Raw genomic sequence first — 16348 nt, 5'->3', positions numbered from 1 at the left:
AGAGAGCGCATCTTGTTCACTCTGAGGACGTAGATTGCCCTCTCGCACGTAAGCTTACTATTGGCTTCGATCGTTTCATCGATATTTGCATAGAAATTTATACCTAAAACTTTTATTTTCTTGTCTACAGGGATCGCCGTATTGTTTGTGAAAGGATTCTCCTTACCAAGGGACATCAGGAATGACTTTCGATTGTTTAGTTTTGCTCCTGATGTGAGCTCAAAAGTATTATTTGGCTTTTAACACTGTACAGATCTCTTTCATCCTTGAGAACAATCGTGACGTCGTCCATGAAACTGCCAACTTGTATTGTGGTGGAAGCCATAGAAATGCCCTGTAAATGATGCTGGATACTAAACAAAAAGGGGGCTATTGTGAGAACGTACAATGTGCTACTCAAGGGACTACCTTGTAGTACACCCCATCGCATTTTAAAACTTGTTGTCAAGAAACCATTTATTTTGAGTTTTAGTAGCATATGATTATATAATGTTGTTATCCAATTAAGAAAAGTGTCTCCGAAGCCATATGCTTCTAAGACATTGTACAGATATTCGTGGCTCACTCTGTCATATGCTTGTGAAAAGTCTAAAGATAGAATTGCCTCTGATGCATTCTTATTTTGTTTGGTAATAATTACGTCTCTTATCGTTTGTAGCAAGTGATGTATACTTTGAGACGTATTACAAGCGAACTGTAAATTGCCAATAAGTTTAACCATATATTTTTTTAAACGCTGATTTATGCACCTACTTATAAGTTTGATGTCACTGCTCAATATGGAAATTGGCCTAAAATCTGTGACGAACTTTGGATTTGACTTTTTGGGAACTAACACTATAACTCCCGTGCTACTGGTCTTCCCTATTGTCCCTGTTGTCAACACTTCGTTGACCCATTCCGTTAATTCGTCTCCTATTAGATCCCAGAAACATTGATAGAATTCTGATGGTAATCCATCTTCGGCTGTAGTTTTATTCCTCGGAGCTTTGAATACTGCATCATGAACCTCCTTTTTACTAAACGGTTGTGTGAGCTCAGTTCTTTCATTTTCTGTCAGTGGCGCAGGGAGGTAGTTCAAAAAATTGCATTGCGTTTCTGTTGGATTAAAGGCTTGACCAAGAAGATTTTTATAGTATTACAAAAACCTGTCGTGTATACTATGAGGGCTGGTGACAACTTCACCGGAATCTGAAGTTAATTTATGAATAACGTGACTCCTGGCGTGTTTATGTTCTTGAAGAATGTGACTTAGTGTGGCTTGCTCGTCTGGGTCTATAGGAAGAATCTTGCTCTTTATTATTGCTGCAGATTTTCGTTTCCTATGTATAGCAAGTAATTGCGCTTTTATTTCATTTGCATAGGGACGATCGAAATTACCTTGCAGTGCTAAACGATGGAGATCATTCAAGACTGCATACAAAAAATTATATTTGTTTCTTTGATCTCTACTAACCTCTGCACTGAAGAATTTACTGACCTGACGAAATTTAGGCTTAACTCGAGTTTCCCACCACTCGATTCGGGTCTTTTGCACTGGCCGAGAGGCCTTGAGTTCGTTCCACGTTTCCCTGATTAGCTGGACATAACTGCCATTGCGTAATAATGTGCTATTTAAAAGCCAGTATCCGCTACCTTGTCGGGGTTTGATCAAATCTAAATTTATTTTGAGAATTGGAACACTATGGTCACTAAAGCATACTGGAAAATTTTGAACACTAATTATATATTCCTGAAATCTGGGTGCGACATAAAACCTATCAATCCTTGACGCACTATTGGAGGTGATATGTGTGTAACCTTGACTTTCGCCATTGGTGTGTATCCAAGCGTCACGCAGTTGTAACCCCTGCGTTAATTCATAGAGCGCACGAGAGAAGTTGTATCCTGGATTTTGATCTTGTGAACGAATTACGCAGTTAAAATCTCCCACTAGTATAGTGTCTAGTGTGTGGGATGTCAACTCGGGCCCTACAACTGTTGAAAAAAAATCTTCTCTTTCCCGTCTGTTTTGGCTTCCTGACGGAGCATACACATTACAGAGAAACACTGAGCCTAATTTGGCACTTATTTGTCTGCTCGTGGGATGGGGCACTACATTACGTAAATCCAAGTGTCGCCTACATGCTATGGCAGTCCCTTGTGCAAAAGGTGTAAAATTGTTGTATACTTTAAACATGCTCAGTACAGAAAAATCGTCTATGGCTACCTCTTGTAAGAGGTCCACATCAATAGACGATTTAATGAGAAAGTCATTGAGAGCAATTAGTTTGGTCTGACTTCGCATTTGATTCAAATTTATAGATGCCAAGGTAAATGTTTGCATGATTATAACTGTCCACAAAAGAAAACTAAACTTACTTACTTTCTTCAACATTACTAAACTCTAATTTCTGCCTAGAATGCATTAACTATGCTTTCCACTAAATAAATCTGGGGTAAGTTTGTTACTCGTCGAAGGTTTCTCTTTAGTTACATTTGCTGAATTACTTGTTAAACTAACCTTTGAAACATCTTGTTTTGGGGTACCAGGTTCTACTCTACATTCGTTATGAACTATTGTGGAACTTACGCATTCATTATTTTTCTTCTTCTTTCTACGTAGCACCATGGACTCTTCCGCCACTGACCGTAACCTTGATACAGGTCTTGACCGTGATTTCCTAGGAGAGGTAACTACGGGGAATTCTGTCTCCGCGAACAAAGCACTTGGGGGTGGGGGCAGGGGTATGTGATGCATCTCCTCCGAAGTGGTCAATGTTGGCTGTTCCATCTCTTCCCTTCCTGTTGGTGCATTCTTCACACTAACTTCCTGTCTGGTACCTGTCTCCTCGTCGGTGATTCTGGGGCTATCCGTGTTCCCTCCATTGTTATCTCCTGACGCAGGGACTTCTGCAACTGGTGGAGCTGAATCTCTTGGTTTAGTCCGTACGGGTAGCACAGTTGGTTCATATACCATTGGGACATTGTCAGCGGGTATATTAATCGGCCCCCGGCGGGGCTGGTTTCCAGAGGATCGACGCTTAGGACACTGTGCGACTACATGACCCTCTTCGGAGCACGCTATGCAGGTACGAACCTGCCCAGGGTATGTTACCCAATAGGAGTCTCCATTCATGTTTACATATGAGGGTATGGGTTTACGTAGTACCATTTTGATCAAGACACGTCCAGTTCGAGTGGGGTAAATGTGATCTGCAGAGTATGTCTCGTCTTCGATTTTCAATACTTCCCCATAAGACCTCATGACACGACTTATCACTTCTGCACTTAATTCAGTTGGGACTACATGGATTCTAAAAATTACATGTCGCTGGTGGGCCCATTCTACTTCAACCTTATGGTCACCATCTACGTCACTATAAATTACCTCAGCACCAAAATCATTTAGTAACCGTTCTCCTACCACTTTTGACGCAAATTTCACGTACAAACACTTACGAAAGAAATCTATTTCAAAACTGAGCACTTGGTTCGTAGGCACTTGGTAGACATCATGAAACCATCGATGAAAATCCAATGACGTAGGTCGCGTTTTGACATCAATGAAAACAAATTTCAAGGTGTTTTCTCTTTGTGTATTCATCGTGAACTATTTCATCGTATCTTCACTGGCTCACGGTAATTGTAGCCAAAACCTCGCTTGCACTCCAAGGGAAAAAGAAACAAACTAACACAACACTAGCAAACCGTTTACGGCCCTAGCTAACTCGGACAGTTCGATCACTAAGCCTTCTCACGCGAAGAGCGGAGCTCGCTACGAACTGCTTCCTGCACGATTTGCAGGCAGACTGACACTACCCTACAAGCTTTCGCTCCTGAAAATAAGTAGAAGGAGGTGATCAATGTGAAATGTAGATGCAACTCTCCTCCTACATGTAATGTGCAAACAATACTTGTTTGCAACAAAGAAAACGAAGGTAGTACGACTCGGCGAAAACATTTAATGGAGAATTACACATGATGAAAACTTTTCATTCGATTTTTGCGGAGGTATCCTTACAATAAACTCGAGTGGAAAAATGGGCAAAATTAGTATGTCCTGAATTGCCACAAATATAAATAGTTATTTCATTAATATTTGTCAATATCTTTGAAGTAGTACACAATTATCGTTAGAGTATCATAATTCACGATCTTATACGTGAAATTATCTCTTTGAACGTGTGTCAATTCATTTATTTGTTTATTTTTTATATATTCCATATGCAGAACAATGTAGCCACTATACACTGCTATTACAAATAATTTTACCATTCTCTTGTTTAATAGAAGGGGATTTAAAAAAAAATAAAAAAATAACACCTAGTATGGAGGATAGAACCTAGGATCGCTAGCACCCCAATCCAGAACTCTAACCACTACACCACGCCCTTACCTTCAATTAAAACAACAATTTTTAAGTATTCTGTCCGTCAAATATTGTAAATGTCGTTGGGTATACATGTAGTTGAACTTTTACTTTAATTTTTAATTGCTTTCTTGTAGTATAGCAGATATGTTCGAGAAATTATTTTCGAAGTGATGAAGAAAAACGTACTTGTGAAAATGCGAGATATTTCTTCTAACTTATTATTGTGATTAGACATTATTAGTGGAAAATATCTAGAGGCTTGAACATTGCAGGACAATATTCTTTTCCTGTGACACTACAACACACGAAATGCTTCTTTACTGACGCAAATCTCTTGTTCAGAACAGTCTTATGAAATGTATTTGCTGTTGCGTAAGGTAACACGAAATAATTACACCATTTGCGAACTACCAAATCTGCGCAACGTTGGACGTAAACAGGCTGAAAATTTTATTCATAAAATCACTTCACATTTGACAGTATTAGGCAAGAGAGACTCGTGGAACACTGTATTAAGGTGCTGGAGTAATTACTTCTTCTTTTTCTTCCTCGAAGAACAACAATTTTTAAAGTAGAGCAACAGTCGTTCCGCGCTTTCTTATTTCTTTTAAATTCTTCCACATTCCTTTAATTGGGTTAAAAATAAATAAAAATATTGCTTGCATTTCTGTCATTGACATAGACCAGGCCCGTACGAAGAATTTCTTTGAGGGAGGGGCAAGACCCAGATATACAGGGTGATTTCGAACTCCCATTACAAACTTAGGGGAGTGAATCTAGAAGGAAAAACAAGCCGAAAGTGCCATGTGGCAAAATTACGAAAACGGCACCGTGTGGCTGCCAGAGCCGTGAGAAAATCGGTTCACACCTCTTTCAAAGAGCAATAACGTCTGAACCACGAAAGATACGAAGATCGGCTCTGGCGGAAGTGGAGGAAGTCGTATCCAAACAATATCAGGGCGTTGAAATTGCGGCGCTTTTCGTAATGCGCAAGGGGAATCCCCAAAGGAAATGGGGAATCCCCACTGCATGTGAGCGGAAACTCGCGCAAAATGGAGAAAGACGACGAGGGAACATGCTGTCACAGGACGGTCGAAAAGTGACACATGGAGGGAGTCCCCAGAGGAGCGCATGAAGTGCGACAAATGGAACATGCTTGGACAGTGACTGTCGCGCATCCCAGATGGTACGCAAAACGGAGTGATGGATGTACACGTGCATGCTACGTGGAACGCAACGTGCAATTACAATTGCGATATGGACCACTACGTGCCCCCTCCCACCGGGAATTCGTTGAACCCGGGACCTCGGGAGTACAAGGTCAGCCGGAAGTCGGCTCTCTGAGGAGCAGCACCAAATATCCACGTGCCCCACGAATGCAGGGACACCTCCCTAAAAGGCACAGCCTAAAAAAAAAAAAAAAAAAAAAAATGGAAAGAAATTGGCACGTACGTATGAAGGGTTTCACATTGGAATGTACAGTATCACTTTGGCGGAAGGAAAACAGAGAGTAGCACAAACAGATAAGAATCAGTAACACAGATATTGACCCTTTGTCCTGAAAAATAGGCAACTTGTGCTAAATCTTGAATCATTGCTGCTTGATGTTTCTGTTCATTGCCGATGGTATGAAGGAACGACAATGAACTCGGAATGCAGCACGTAAGCACTGCGAAGGACAGTATGAAAACATCCTTTGGCGTGTGCAGAACGGAAACTCACAACAGGGGCTCAATATGACGACCACCAACATCGATGCACACATTGTACCTTCGAAGAATGTTCTCATACAGACGATTGAAGACCAGTGGATTCTCTCGAATGAAGTCCGCTGCTGCCACAATCCTAGCAACCAGGTCATGCTCAGACTCGATGGGGGTTTCATAAATGAGACTCTTCATGCGCCCCCATAGAAAAAAGTCCAGGGGCGTTAAGTCGGGAGATCGTGGGGGCCACGGCACGGGCCCGGCACGCCCTATCCATTGCCTGTCATATCTGTGGGTCAGATGCTCCCGTACGTCCCGTGCAAAGTGGGGTGGCGCCCCATCATGCTGGAACCACATGTTTTGCCTAATGGTCAATGGCACATTTTCCAACATCTCGGGCAATGTCTCTTGGAGAAAAATCAGATAAGTACGACCTGTGAGATTGGTGGGAAGTACGTATGGGCCAATTAAACGACCGGCCAGTATTCCTGCCCAGACGTTGATGCCCATTCGCTGCTGGAACCCACGAGCTTTCGTTGCGAATGGGTTCTCTTCATCCCACACATGGCTGTTGCGGGAATTAAAAACACTCTCTCTGGTGAATTTCGCCTCATCCGTGAAGAGCACCAACTGTGGAAACTGAGGCGTATTCACGCAACGACGCACAAACCATGTGCAGAAGCGAACACGTGGCTCAAAATCTGTGGGACCCATGGCGTGCACCTTCTGGGGGTGATATGAGTGCAGTTGTTGATCATGAAGGACATTCCACACTACAGACTGAGATACACCAACATCCCGCGCTACGATTCGGGTACTCGTACCAGCGTCTTCGTGCACAGCATGAAGAATTGCCTCCTCCACCGCAGGCGTGCGCCTCGTCCTTGGGGCACCTGTGTCCACTCTACTCACAACAAATGTTCCAGATTCACGAAGACGACGGTTCACTTTTTCGAATATGGTGTGTGATGGCGTCACACGTTCCGGGAAACGTTCCTGGTACATCGCACGGGCAGCCCTTCCATTGCATCTCGCTTCCCCGTAAATGAGCATCATGTCTGCATACTCCTCGAAACTGTATTTCACCATCGTGGGAGTTTTCACGTCCACACACACCCACAACGTCGTAATGTTCCCAGAAGATACGTCGTGTGTACGTACTCAATCAATGTGTCACGTCCAGCGCTCTCTCCATACAGTCTTGCAATACCCAGAGGGCGCAAGGGTCAACTTCGACCAGGGATAGCGAGTAACTCCTAGTATGACGTCAGCGCACACCTTCATGCATCACAGAGGCTACGAACGGGAAGGAACGTCAGTAAGTACGGGTTGGTCGCTCCCGTTCCATGTCCTTCACGTGAGAACGTTAATGACTAACGTCGGACTCGCATGGGATACCTCTACACGCTCTGCAGTAATGTAGTACAGAACAATACGAACGTGTCCCAGCATTCGTGGGGCACGTGGATACGTATTTGGTGCTGCTCCTCAGAGAGCCGACTTCCGGCTGACCTTGTACTCCCGAGGTCCCGGGTTCAACGAATTCCCGGTGGGAGGGGGCACGTAGTGGTTCATATCGCAATTGTAATTGCACGTTGCGTTCCACGTAGCATGCACGTGTACATCCATCACTCCGTTTTGCGTACCATCTGGGATGCGCGACAGTCACTGTCCAAGCATGTTCCATTTGTCGCACTTCATGCGCTCCTCTGGGGACTCCCTCCATGTGTCACTTTTCGACCGTCCTGTGACAGCATGTTCCCTCGTCGTCTTTCTCCATTTTGCGCGAGTTTCCGCTCACATGCAGTGGGGATTCCCCATTTCCTTTGGGGATTCCCCTTGCGCATTACGAAAAGCGCCGCAATTTCAACGCCCTGATATTGTTTGGATACGACTTCCTCCACTTCCGCCAGAGCCGATCTTCGTATCTTTCGTGGTTCAGACGTTATTGCTCTTTGAAAGAGGTGTGAACCGATTTTCTCACGGCTCTGGCAGCCACACGGTGCCGTTTTCGTAATTTTGCCACATGGCACTTTCGGCTTGTTTTTCCTTCTAGATTCACCCCCCTAAGTTTGTAATGGGAGTTCGAAATCACCCTGTATATACATATATATATATATATATATATATATATATATATATATATATATATATATATATGAGAGAGAGAGAGAGACAGATATTACAAAATAGTTCAAATAGTGCTAGCGCCATTGAAAAGCCATGATAATTCTATGTTTAGAAAATAATATATTTATAAATTAAATGTTGCATACTAGCAATTATTATTACAATAAAGAACATGTCTAATTGTGAGTTAAGAAAAAAAACAATAATAAAGAGACATTCTCGCATCACGATTGCAGTTCGAAAAAGTCGGGACAGGGAATGAAAGTAACGCACTGTCCTGACTAAATCGGTGAATCGGACGTCTGCTAGCCTTGCATTATAAAACTAAAACCATCCAATATTGCAGACTGAAGTCTTTTGCGCAAGAAACAGATCAATTTATGTAAGAACAAAATTGAAATGTTTACACATTTCTAAAATCGACGATGTTATTTTCGTAGTTATTGATAGGTTCACATTTAAATATTTCAGGGTTCGAGGGGGCATGGCCCCCATGCCCCCCCTCCCTGGGTACTGGCCTGACGTAGAAAGTGGGAGAGAAAATTTGAAGAATCTTTCTATTAAATTTATTATATAAATCCACCTTATGCTCAGATAGGTTTATTGACAATCGTAAACTTTTCGTTTAATAGATAATATTTAATTTTAAACGACGGGAGAACATTGGTCGAATTTCTTTTCTTGCTCTTTTGAGAGAATATATACTTCTACAAAGCAATCGCGTTCGGAAACGGTGAAAACAAAAGACTTGGTTTTCAAAGGCAGACAAGCTTGGTAGCGTAGCTTGCTCGCGTTCAAAGTGACTCATTCACGCTATTCAAGGCAGCTTCTTATCGCAAAACACTGTCCGTCGATGCACAGTGCCTGCACCCAGTAAGTTACAAGTGACCAGAGTCGAATTTTAAAGAGAATCTGAAGAATGATAGATTTCATCAGAGGCGGCTAGGTGGGCACTAGCTCAACATGCAATAGTTTAAGTGATAATTTCTGACAAACAAGAAACCTTATCGAATAAGTATTAGGATAGTAATACGTGTATCCGCTCCTTTTTAACAATGTAAGCTCGAAGACAATCTGTATTCCAATTTTTTATATTGGCAACTTCATCAACCGGGGGTTATTATAAGGAACTATTTCGTAGATGTTCATTTAACAGTTATAAAAATAAAAATAAAATATATTCACAAGCTTAGATATACTAACAACGAAGAAATAAATTCAGAGTTAAATTTCAAATGCATGTGTATAGAGTAATTCTACACTATGTGGAAGAAAGTCATTGGACACCCCGGTTTCAACTCTGAAACGAACTCCTCATGAAAGAGAGAGTACAGACGGGTATATATACGGCAGCAGGAGGCTTCTCAGGTCATTCGCTGATAAAATGACGGACAGGAAAGAGCTCAGTATGTTTGAAAGAGGGATCATAGTAGGCTGCTCCATAGGAGGCATGAATATACATAGCATAGCTGATGCCCGACAGGTCTCTAAATCAACTGTAGCCTATGTCATCAAGAAGTGGAAGGTAAAGGGACGCTGTAGCAATACACAACGAAATTGGACGACCGCGACAGGAGAGTGCTGAAGAGGCAGATTCGGAAAAACAGGACCCGTCCCTTGCATTCGATTGCAGAAGAGTTTGAAAGTGCGACCAATTTGACTGTTTCGACCAAGACACTTCGCGAGGAAGCCCATGCACTCCGTTATCATGGTCGAGCCGCTGCCCACAAACCCCTGATAACAATAAACAATAAACGGCAGAGACTACCCTGGTGTAAAGAGCGGAGAAACTAGACCATGGAGCAATGGCGGAAGGTCCTATGGAGCGATGAATCAAACTTCACACTGTTTCGATCAGATGGGAGAGTGTGGGTATGCCGATTATCCGCAGAACGTCTGTTACCCGACTGTGTAGTGCCCACAGTGAAATATGGTGGTGGCGGCATCATGTTCTGGGGTTGTTTCAGCTGGCATGGCGTGGGTCCACTGGTACCGGTGTATGGCCACATTACGTCTGTGTCCTACCGAGATATTATCGACAACTCTATGCTCCCCACGTTGTGGCGTTTCTATGGAAACCAAGAATATGTGCTCCAGGACGATAATGCGACTTGTCATGTTTCCAGGGCTACCATGGAGTGGTATGCAGAAAATAATGTCACCCGACTGGATTGGCCTGCCCAGAACCCTGAAATCAACACTATCGAACATCTATGGGGCAAACTGGAGCGCCAATTAAGGTCGTGATCGCCTCGCCCTTCTACACTTCCAGGGATGGTTACTGTACTGCAGGAGAAATGGCGGAATATCCCACTCGGTGTACTACATGACCTTGTGGCCAGTTTTCCACGACGAGTGGCTGCTGTTATCGCTGCCAAAGGCGGACCGATCTACTATTGATATCAAGAAAACTGATGGTATCCGCTGACATGTGTTGTCCAATGACTTTCTTCCACATAGTGTAGACGTACAGAGCTATATCAGAGTATTGAACTTCTTTTTCCAGGATAACGTTTACAATATTGACGCGACAGAATAATTAAGAACTGTTGCTTCAAGGGAAACAAAGGGCGTAGTGTATTGGTTAGAGTTCTAGAAAGCATTGGTTGCGGTCCCAGGTTCAATCCTCCATACAAGGTGTTTTTTTATCTTTTTCTTAAATCCCCTTCTATTAAACAAGAGCATTGTAACATTATTTGTAATGCCAGTGTATAGTGGCTACATTGTTCTGCACATGGAATATATAAAAAATAAACAAATAAATGAATTGACACACGTTTAAAGGGATATTTTCATGTATAAGACCGTGAATTATGACACTCTAACGATAATTGTGTACTGCTTCAAAGACATTGACAAATATTAATAACATAACCCCATAGCTCTACAGCACCTTGGCGGGCCTTGGCTTACCTACCGACTGCTGGTCTCCCTCCCACACTGTTCCGCCGTCACCTGTTATAGCGTGGAGGTCTCAGACCAGTGTTGGGGTGACGGGTGATCAGCCCGACGAACCCCCAGCCGTTGTTGTAGGTCTTCTCGACCGGGTTACGCTCACTCACTCGGAGCTTCCCAATTTCCTCACGATGGTGGGTTGCCACCGGCCCTATACGTAGGCCGAATAAATTCCGACCAGAGCCGGATTCGAACCAAAGCCGTCCCGCAGCGAACGATCTCAAGACGAGTGAACGCCTTAACCCGCTCGACTACGGAGGAGGACGACAAATATTAATGAAATAACTATTTATATTTGTGGCAATTCAGAACATACTAATTTTACACCTTTTCCCACTCGAGTATAATGCAAGGATACCTCCGTAAATATAGAATGAAAAGTTCTCCATTAAATGTTTTCGCCGAGTCTTGCATCTACATTTCACATTGGTCAGCTCCTTCTACTTACTTTCAGGACCGAAAGCTTGTAGGGTAGTGTTTACCGTTCAGAACTGTCAATCTGATGGTCGTAGGTTCAAACCCTTTCGGTGGCAGAAAATTTTCGTAAGTTTTAGACCTATCCAATTATGTTCAATGTCCACGCCGTGTGAAACGGAATGATTCAGTTTGGAATTAACGATGGGGGAGGGGAAATATTATTATATTACAAAATCTTCATTTCAACGAACCGAGAAGTGGACAAAATTAAATAATTCTTATAAATATTAAAATTACATTCATATTGTTAGTGATATAATCGCAGGTAAAATCAAAGATCTTACATGGAAGATTTTATTTTGCTCTGAACTAAGCCAAAAGGCATTTTGAACCGATCTATTACATTCTCCAATACATTCCAAAATGTTATTGAATGTTTCATGTCGATAATTTAACCAATGCATCAATTCTTGACGCTGAGACGATATTTTCTGCAACTACCTCTTCTCTTCAGTCCCTTCTGTTCTTCTCTTCTCCTCTCCCCTCCTTCTGCTTGCTCTGTTTTATCTCATATCGCCTTCCCTACTTTTCTCGCATCTTATCTCCATTCCACTTATCTCCACTCCTCGTATCTCTTTTCCTGTCTTAGATTTCCTACTCCACTGCACTCTTCTCCTCTTCTTTTCGTTCTTCTCTCCTTTACTCTACTCTCCACTCCCCTCTTCTCGTCTCCTCTTCTCCTCTCCTCTCATCTCGTTTTCCTCCTCTTTTCTCTTCTTTGCTCCATTTTCCTCATCTCTCCTTTAATCTTCTTCCATTCTCCTCACTATATCTCCTCTCCTCGTCCATCCTCTCTTTCTTCTCTCCTCTACTTTTCCTCTTCTCCTTACGCTTTCTCTTTCTCCTGTTCTTTGTCACCTCTCGTTTTCTCTCACCTCTTTTCCTTTCTGGAGACTCATCAGCGATGAAATACTGGAGAACCTATTTTTTTTTTCTTTGAGAAAGAATTTTGTCACTTGCGATATAATAGTGATATTTTTAATAATTTTATACAATAATACTTGTTTTTATTACTTTCGCGTATTTTATAAATATCTATTGTGCATGTGGCAACCCTGAAATTGAGCCTAACTCTACACGCAACCCACCAACGCCTTGTGTAAATTGGGTTGCCTAGTTTAAAATGTCGTTGTCCTAAAACTTTTGAGAGACACTGTACAATCGTAATTTTTTACTACGTAGACTATTTAGATTTCAAACCTTATACAAGTATCCAGTTATTGTCATAATTTATTACTTCTTTCACCCGTTTTAATGAAGGAAAATGTTTGAAACCAGATATCTTTTGCAAAGTTTATATTGTGTGATATTTAACAAAGAGTTTCTAAAATAAGACTTAATTCTTCCATTAAATTGGCAACTGAAACCAACTTGGGCTACAAGACAAGAGACTCGCCCTAATACAACAAGTAGCATTCTTCCACGACCACACAATATTAATTCTATATCTATTAACATCAATATTTGAACATTATTAATAACGGTTTTTGAATTTGAGAAACTGCTTTATGGAACCATCTGCTCTTTGGATTAAGTGGCATAATTTTAAAATATCAAATTCAGATCTGATATCTACATTTTATGTGCAATTTTAGGAGCTAATTAAATTTTTTTCTTCGGTTATTCTAGAAAATTTGTTTCTTTCATCATCTATCATGTCTGTCATAAAAATAATCTTTTTTTGTTTTTCAATATGATCAAATGAACAATGGCAGTTTCTAGTAGGTATCAAATTGACTAACCCGTTCGATCCCGCCAGATCCCGCCAAAGATGACGTGGACATTTACATTCTCTGAATTCATATTATTTCATCTCGAATGGAAGTGCTATCACAGTTTATATGCGACTCTTCGTTTTGCTGCCAAAGTTAAAGACATTACAGGTTATTATGGCATTATCAGCAGCTGATATTATGCCATACACCAAATCAATAATATCAATCAAACTACTCCCTAATTTCAATGCAGTGGCGTCGGCAGAATTTTTCTTCGGGTGGGCTCAAAGGTGGATAAAACATTTTCAGGTGGGCTCTGGTTCAGTGGTCATGGCCAGGGCCAACCCCAAGGAATTTTTCAAGGTGGAGCGACATTTAATGAAAGTTTCCCTTACCCCCCTTCAGAATCAACGTTGCGCTGTATTGGGGCATTCTTATTCATGGCTTAAATTCATATCTATAATGGAATTATTACAAATATTTGCATGCAATTTTTATTAGTGTAAAAATTCGGCATATAAATTTCCTGTATTTTGAAAAAAAGAAAAGAAAGAAATATAAAAATAAAGCAAAATACGCTTTCATCAGTTAAAGAGAAGCTTCTCTACGCTTTTACAAGACAAATAAAGCTTGTAAACGAGCAACGCAATGATTAATGAAAAATAGTTTTCAACTGATAACATTAAAAAAAAATATTAAATTTACCAAAACTCATTTAGTCACAGTTACTAGAACAGTTAATAGAATCTGGAATTACCATTTTAGTCAAATTTATTACGTATTTTAATATTTTTATTTTTGTAGGTTTTCTCATTGTTCTTATGTGTGTTAAAACTTTAATTTGATCATTTTGGCGCCCCCAGAAGACGGCTCCCAGCGCGGTCGTTCCGCTTGCTCCGCCCAAAGGGCAGAGTTTAAATTACTGTCAAAGTAGGCAGAGTTTTTATAATGATGGAAATGCGAACGCTCAATGTTGGTCGATTTACTGACAAAGATAGAAACACAAGCGTACTGACGAACGAAAAACGAAAAGTGCGGTGAAGAATAAATTATGATAATTAAAGATTTTTTTACTTGAGACTCATACGCTTGACTTACTACACTACAAACTGACACTTCTTTACCTTGTTCTTTCATTTTAATGTAGGACTCCATGATATCTGAGCAGCTTTATGAGCCTGACTGTTATCATGTTTTCGAAAACCAGAACCTTTATCCAGAGCTAGTTTCCAGCCAATTTTTGTGAATGTGACTATCTCATCTTTGCTTTCAGTTCTAAAAAAATCTACATAGGAGACAAAAGGCTGAATCAGCTTGAACGCTGTATTCCAACAATTTAAAAGACTTATATCAATCAACCTGGAAACTTCTCTTTATATTGCCTAATATTTTCTGAGGAAAATACAGGCTGTTGTGGAAGTTCATTTGGTGTTTCGGCAATATCACTGGGAAGAGAGTTTGAAGCAGCAGAATCACTTACCGATATGTCCCCTTCGATCCTGCCTTCTGATTGATTGATTGATTTGCTTTATTTTACTTCGGTTTTTGTGTCAGTTTTGGCTAATTTGCGAAGATGGAGATGATTGATGATATGATGAAATTGATGAATGGACACTCACAAACATCCATGCCAGGGCTAGGATTCGAATCCGAGACTCCTGGCGTCGTAGCGCGATGTGCTAACCACTCCGCCACGGGGGCCGGCAATCGTGCCCTCTGAATCACTTTCAACTACAACTGGTGAAGTACCTTCAAATTCCTCTACACTGGCATCAGAATGACGTTTATGGATAGCAAAGTTTAGACTTTTTGCTATCTTGTCTAAAAAAAAACACACACACACAGGTATAATACGTAAACGCACACTACCATGCCACGAACTGCGTCAACTGCTAGTGTACACTAAAATAAAACCACAGATAAACTTTTCGAATAAACGTAAAAATCGATTTGTTCAATTGTAAATGAAGTCCAACAAAGGAAAACAAACTACGAAAAACGCCGCTGTTCCAAGAAACACAAGAGAACAAAACACTCATCAAGAAAATACTGTTTCTACATCTCCTAACCGCGGAAAATCAACATTTCGATTACATGCTTATATTTCGCATGTTTATGTTTCGCATGGAGAATCTAGAAACTATCTTCATTTTTGAAGTTAAACTGAGTTATACATTGTTGTGAAGACCGATTTGTGTGCTTTATACTACAGCGTGTCCCGCTTATACGTATAATAAAAAAAAATCACAACTTTTTATTTACCAATATTTTTTTGTCCAAACTTTGAACGAACATGGAACAACTCAGAAATTTTTTTTACAAATTTACAAGAAAACTAGCGCACTTCCACATGTGAACCGTTAGTGGCACGGCAAATGTTAAACCGGTTGTCAGCCTCAAGCCACACGTTTTGAAGCATGTGCAGGGTAATGTTGCTTACTGCAACCACAATTCTTTCACGCAAGTCTTGCAAATCTCTAACCGGTGTACAGTAAACTTTGTCCTTAACACACCAAACAACAAAAAATCACACACAGTGAGGTCTGGTGACCATGGGGGCCATTCAATAAAATTCGAACCTCTTCCTATCCATTTTCCATTGAAATGCTCGTCCAGGAAGTCTCTAACGAGATTTGAGAAATGAACCGGTTTCGCGTAACTGTTTTTCCCATTTCTTTATTGAAATGTACGATGGAACTACATCTTTAGCACCCAAACCATAACGTGCACGAAATCGTCTCTGCACAAGTGTCACAAACTTCACTTCAGACAACGTTAAAACACAAAACAGCTTTTCTTGTGGTGACCACATGACGAATGGCTACTGAGAAACTGATAATATCAGTTTTCAAGACATTCTGGATACTGCGCATGCGCAACTACCATTGAATGTGTTCATTCTTTAAAATGAAACAACAATCACGTCAATCTGACAGTTTATTTAGAAGTTATGATTTTTTTTTATTATAAATAGTATGTTAGAAGAGTTAAACAGCAGCTGTGAGCAGTAT

At 41.0% G+C, this 16348-nt stretch overlaps 2 protein-coding genes across 2 annotated transcripts in view; one reads left to right on the top strand and one right to left on the bottom strand.

Annotated features, from left to right (window-relative positions):
- The window catches only part of LOC145985027 (furin-like protease 1), an 844450-nt gene that overhangs the window by 697105 nt on the left and 130997 nt on the right, over positions 1-16348 (bottom strand). The window lies entirely within an intron of this gene.
- The window catches only part of LOC145985029 (alpha-galactosidase MYORG-like), a 49069-nt gene that overhangs the window by 3029 nt on the left and 29692 nt on the right, over positions 1-16348 (top strand). The window lies entirely within an intron of this gene.

This window comes from Lepisma saccharinum, chromosome 3 (genome assembly GCF_977018435.1).
Source record: "Lepisma saccharinum chromosome 3, izLepSacc3.1, whole genome shotgun sequence".
In the NCBI taxonomy this organism is placed as follows: Eukaryota; Metazoa; Arthropoda; class Insecta; order Zygentoma; family Lepismatidae; genus Lepisma; species Lepisma saccharinum.
This window is presented reverse-complemented; position numbering and strand designations above follow the sequence as displayed.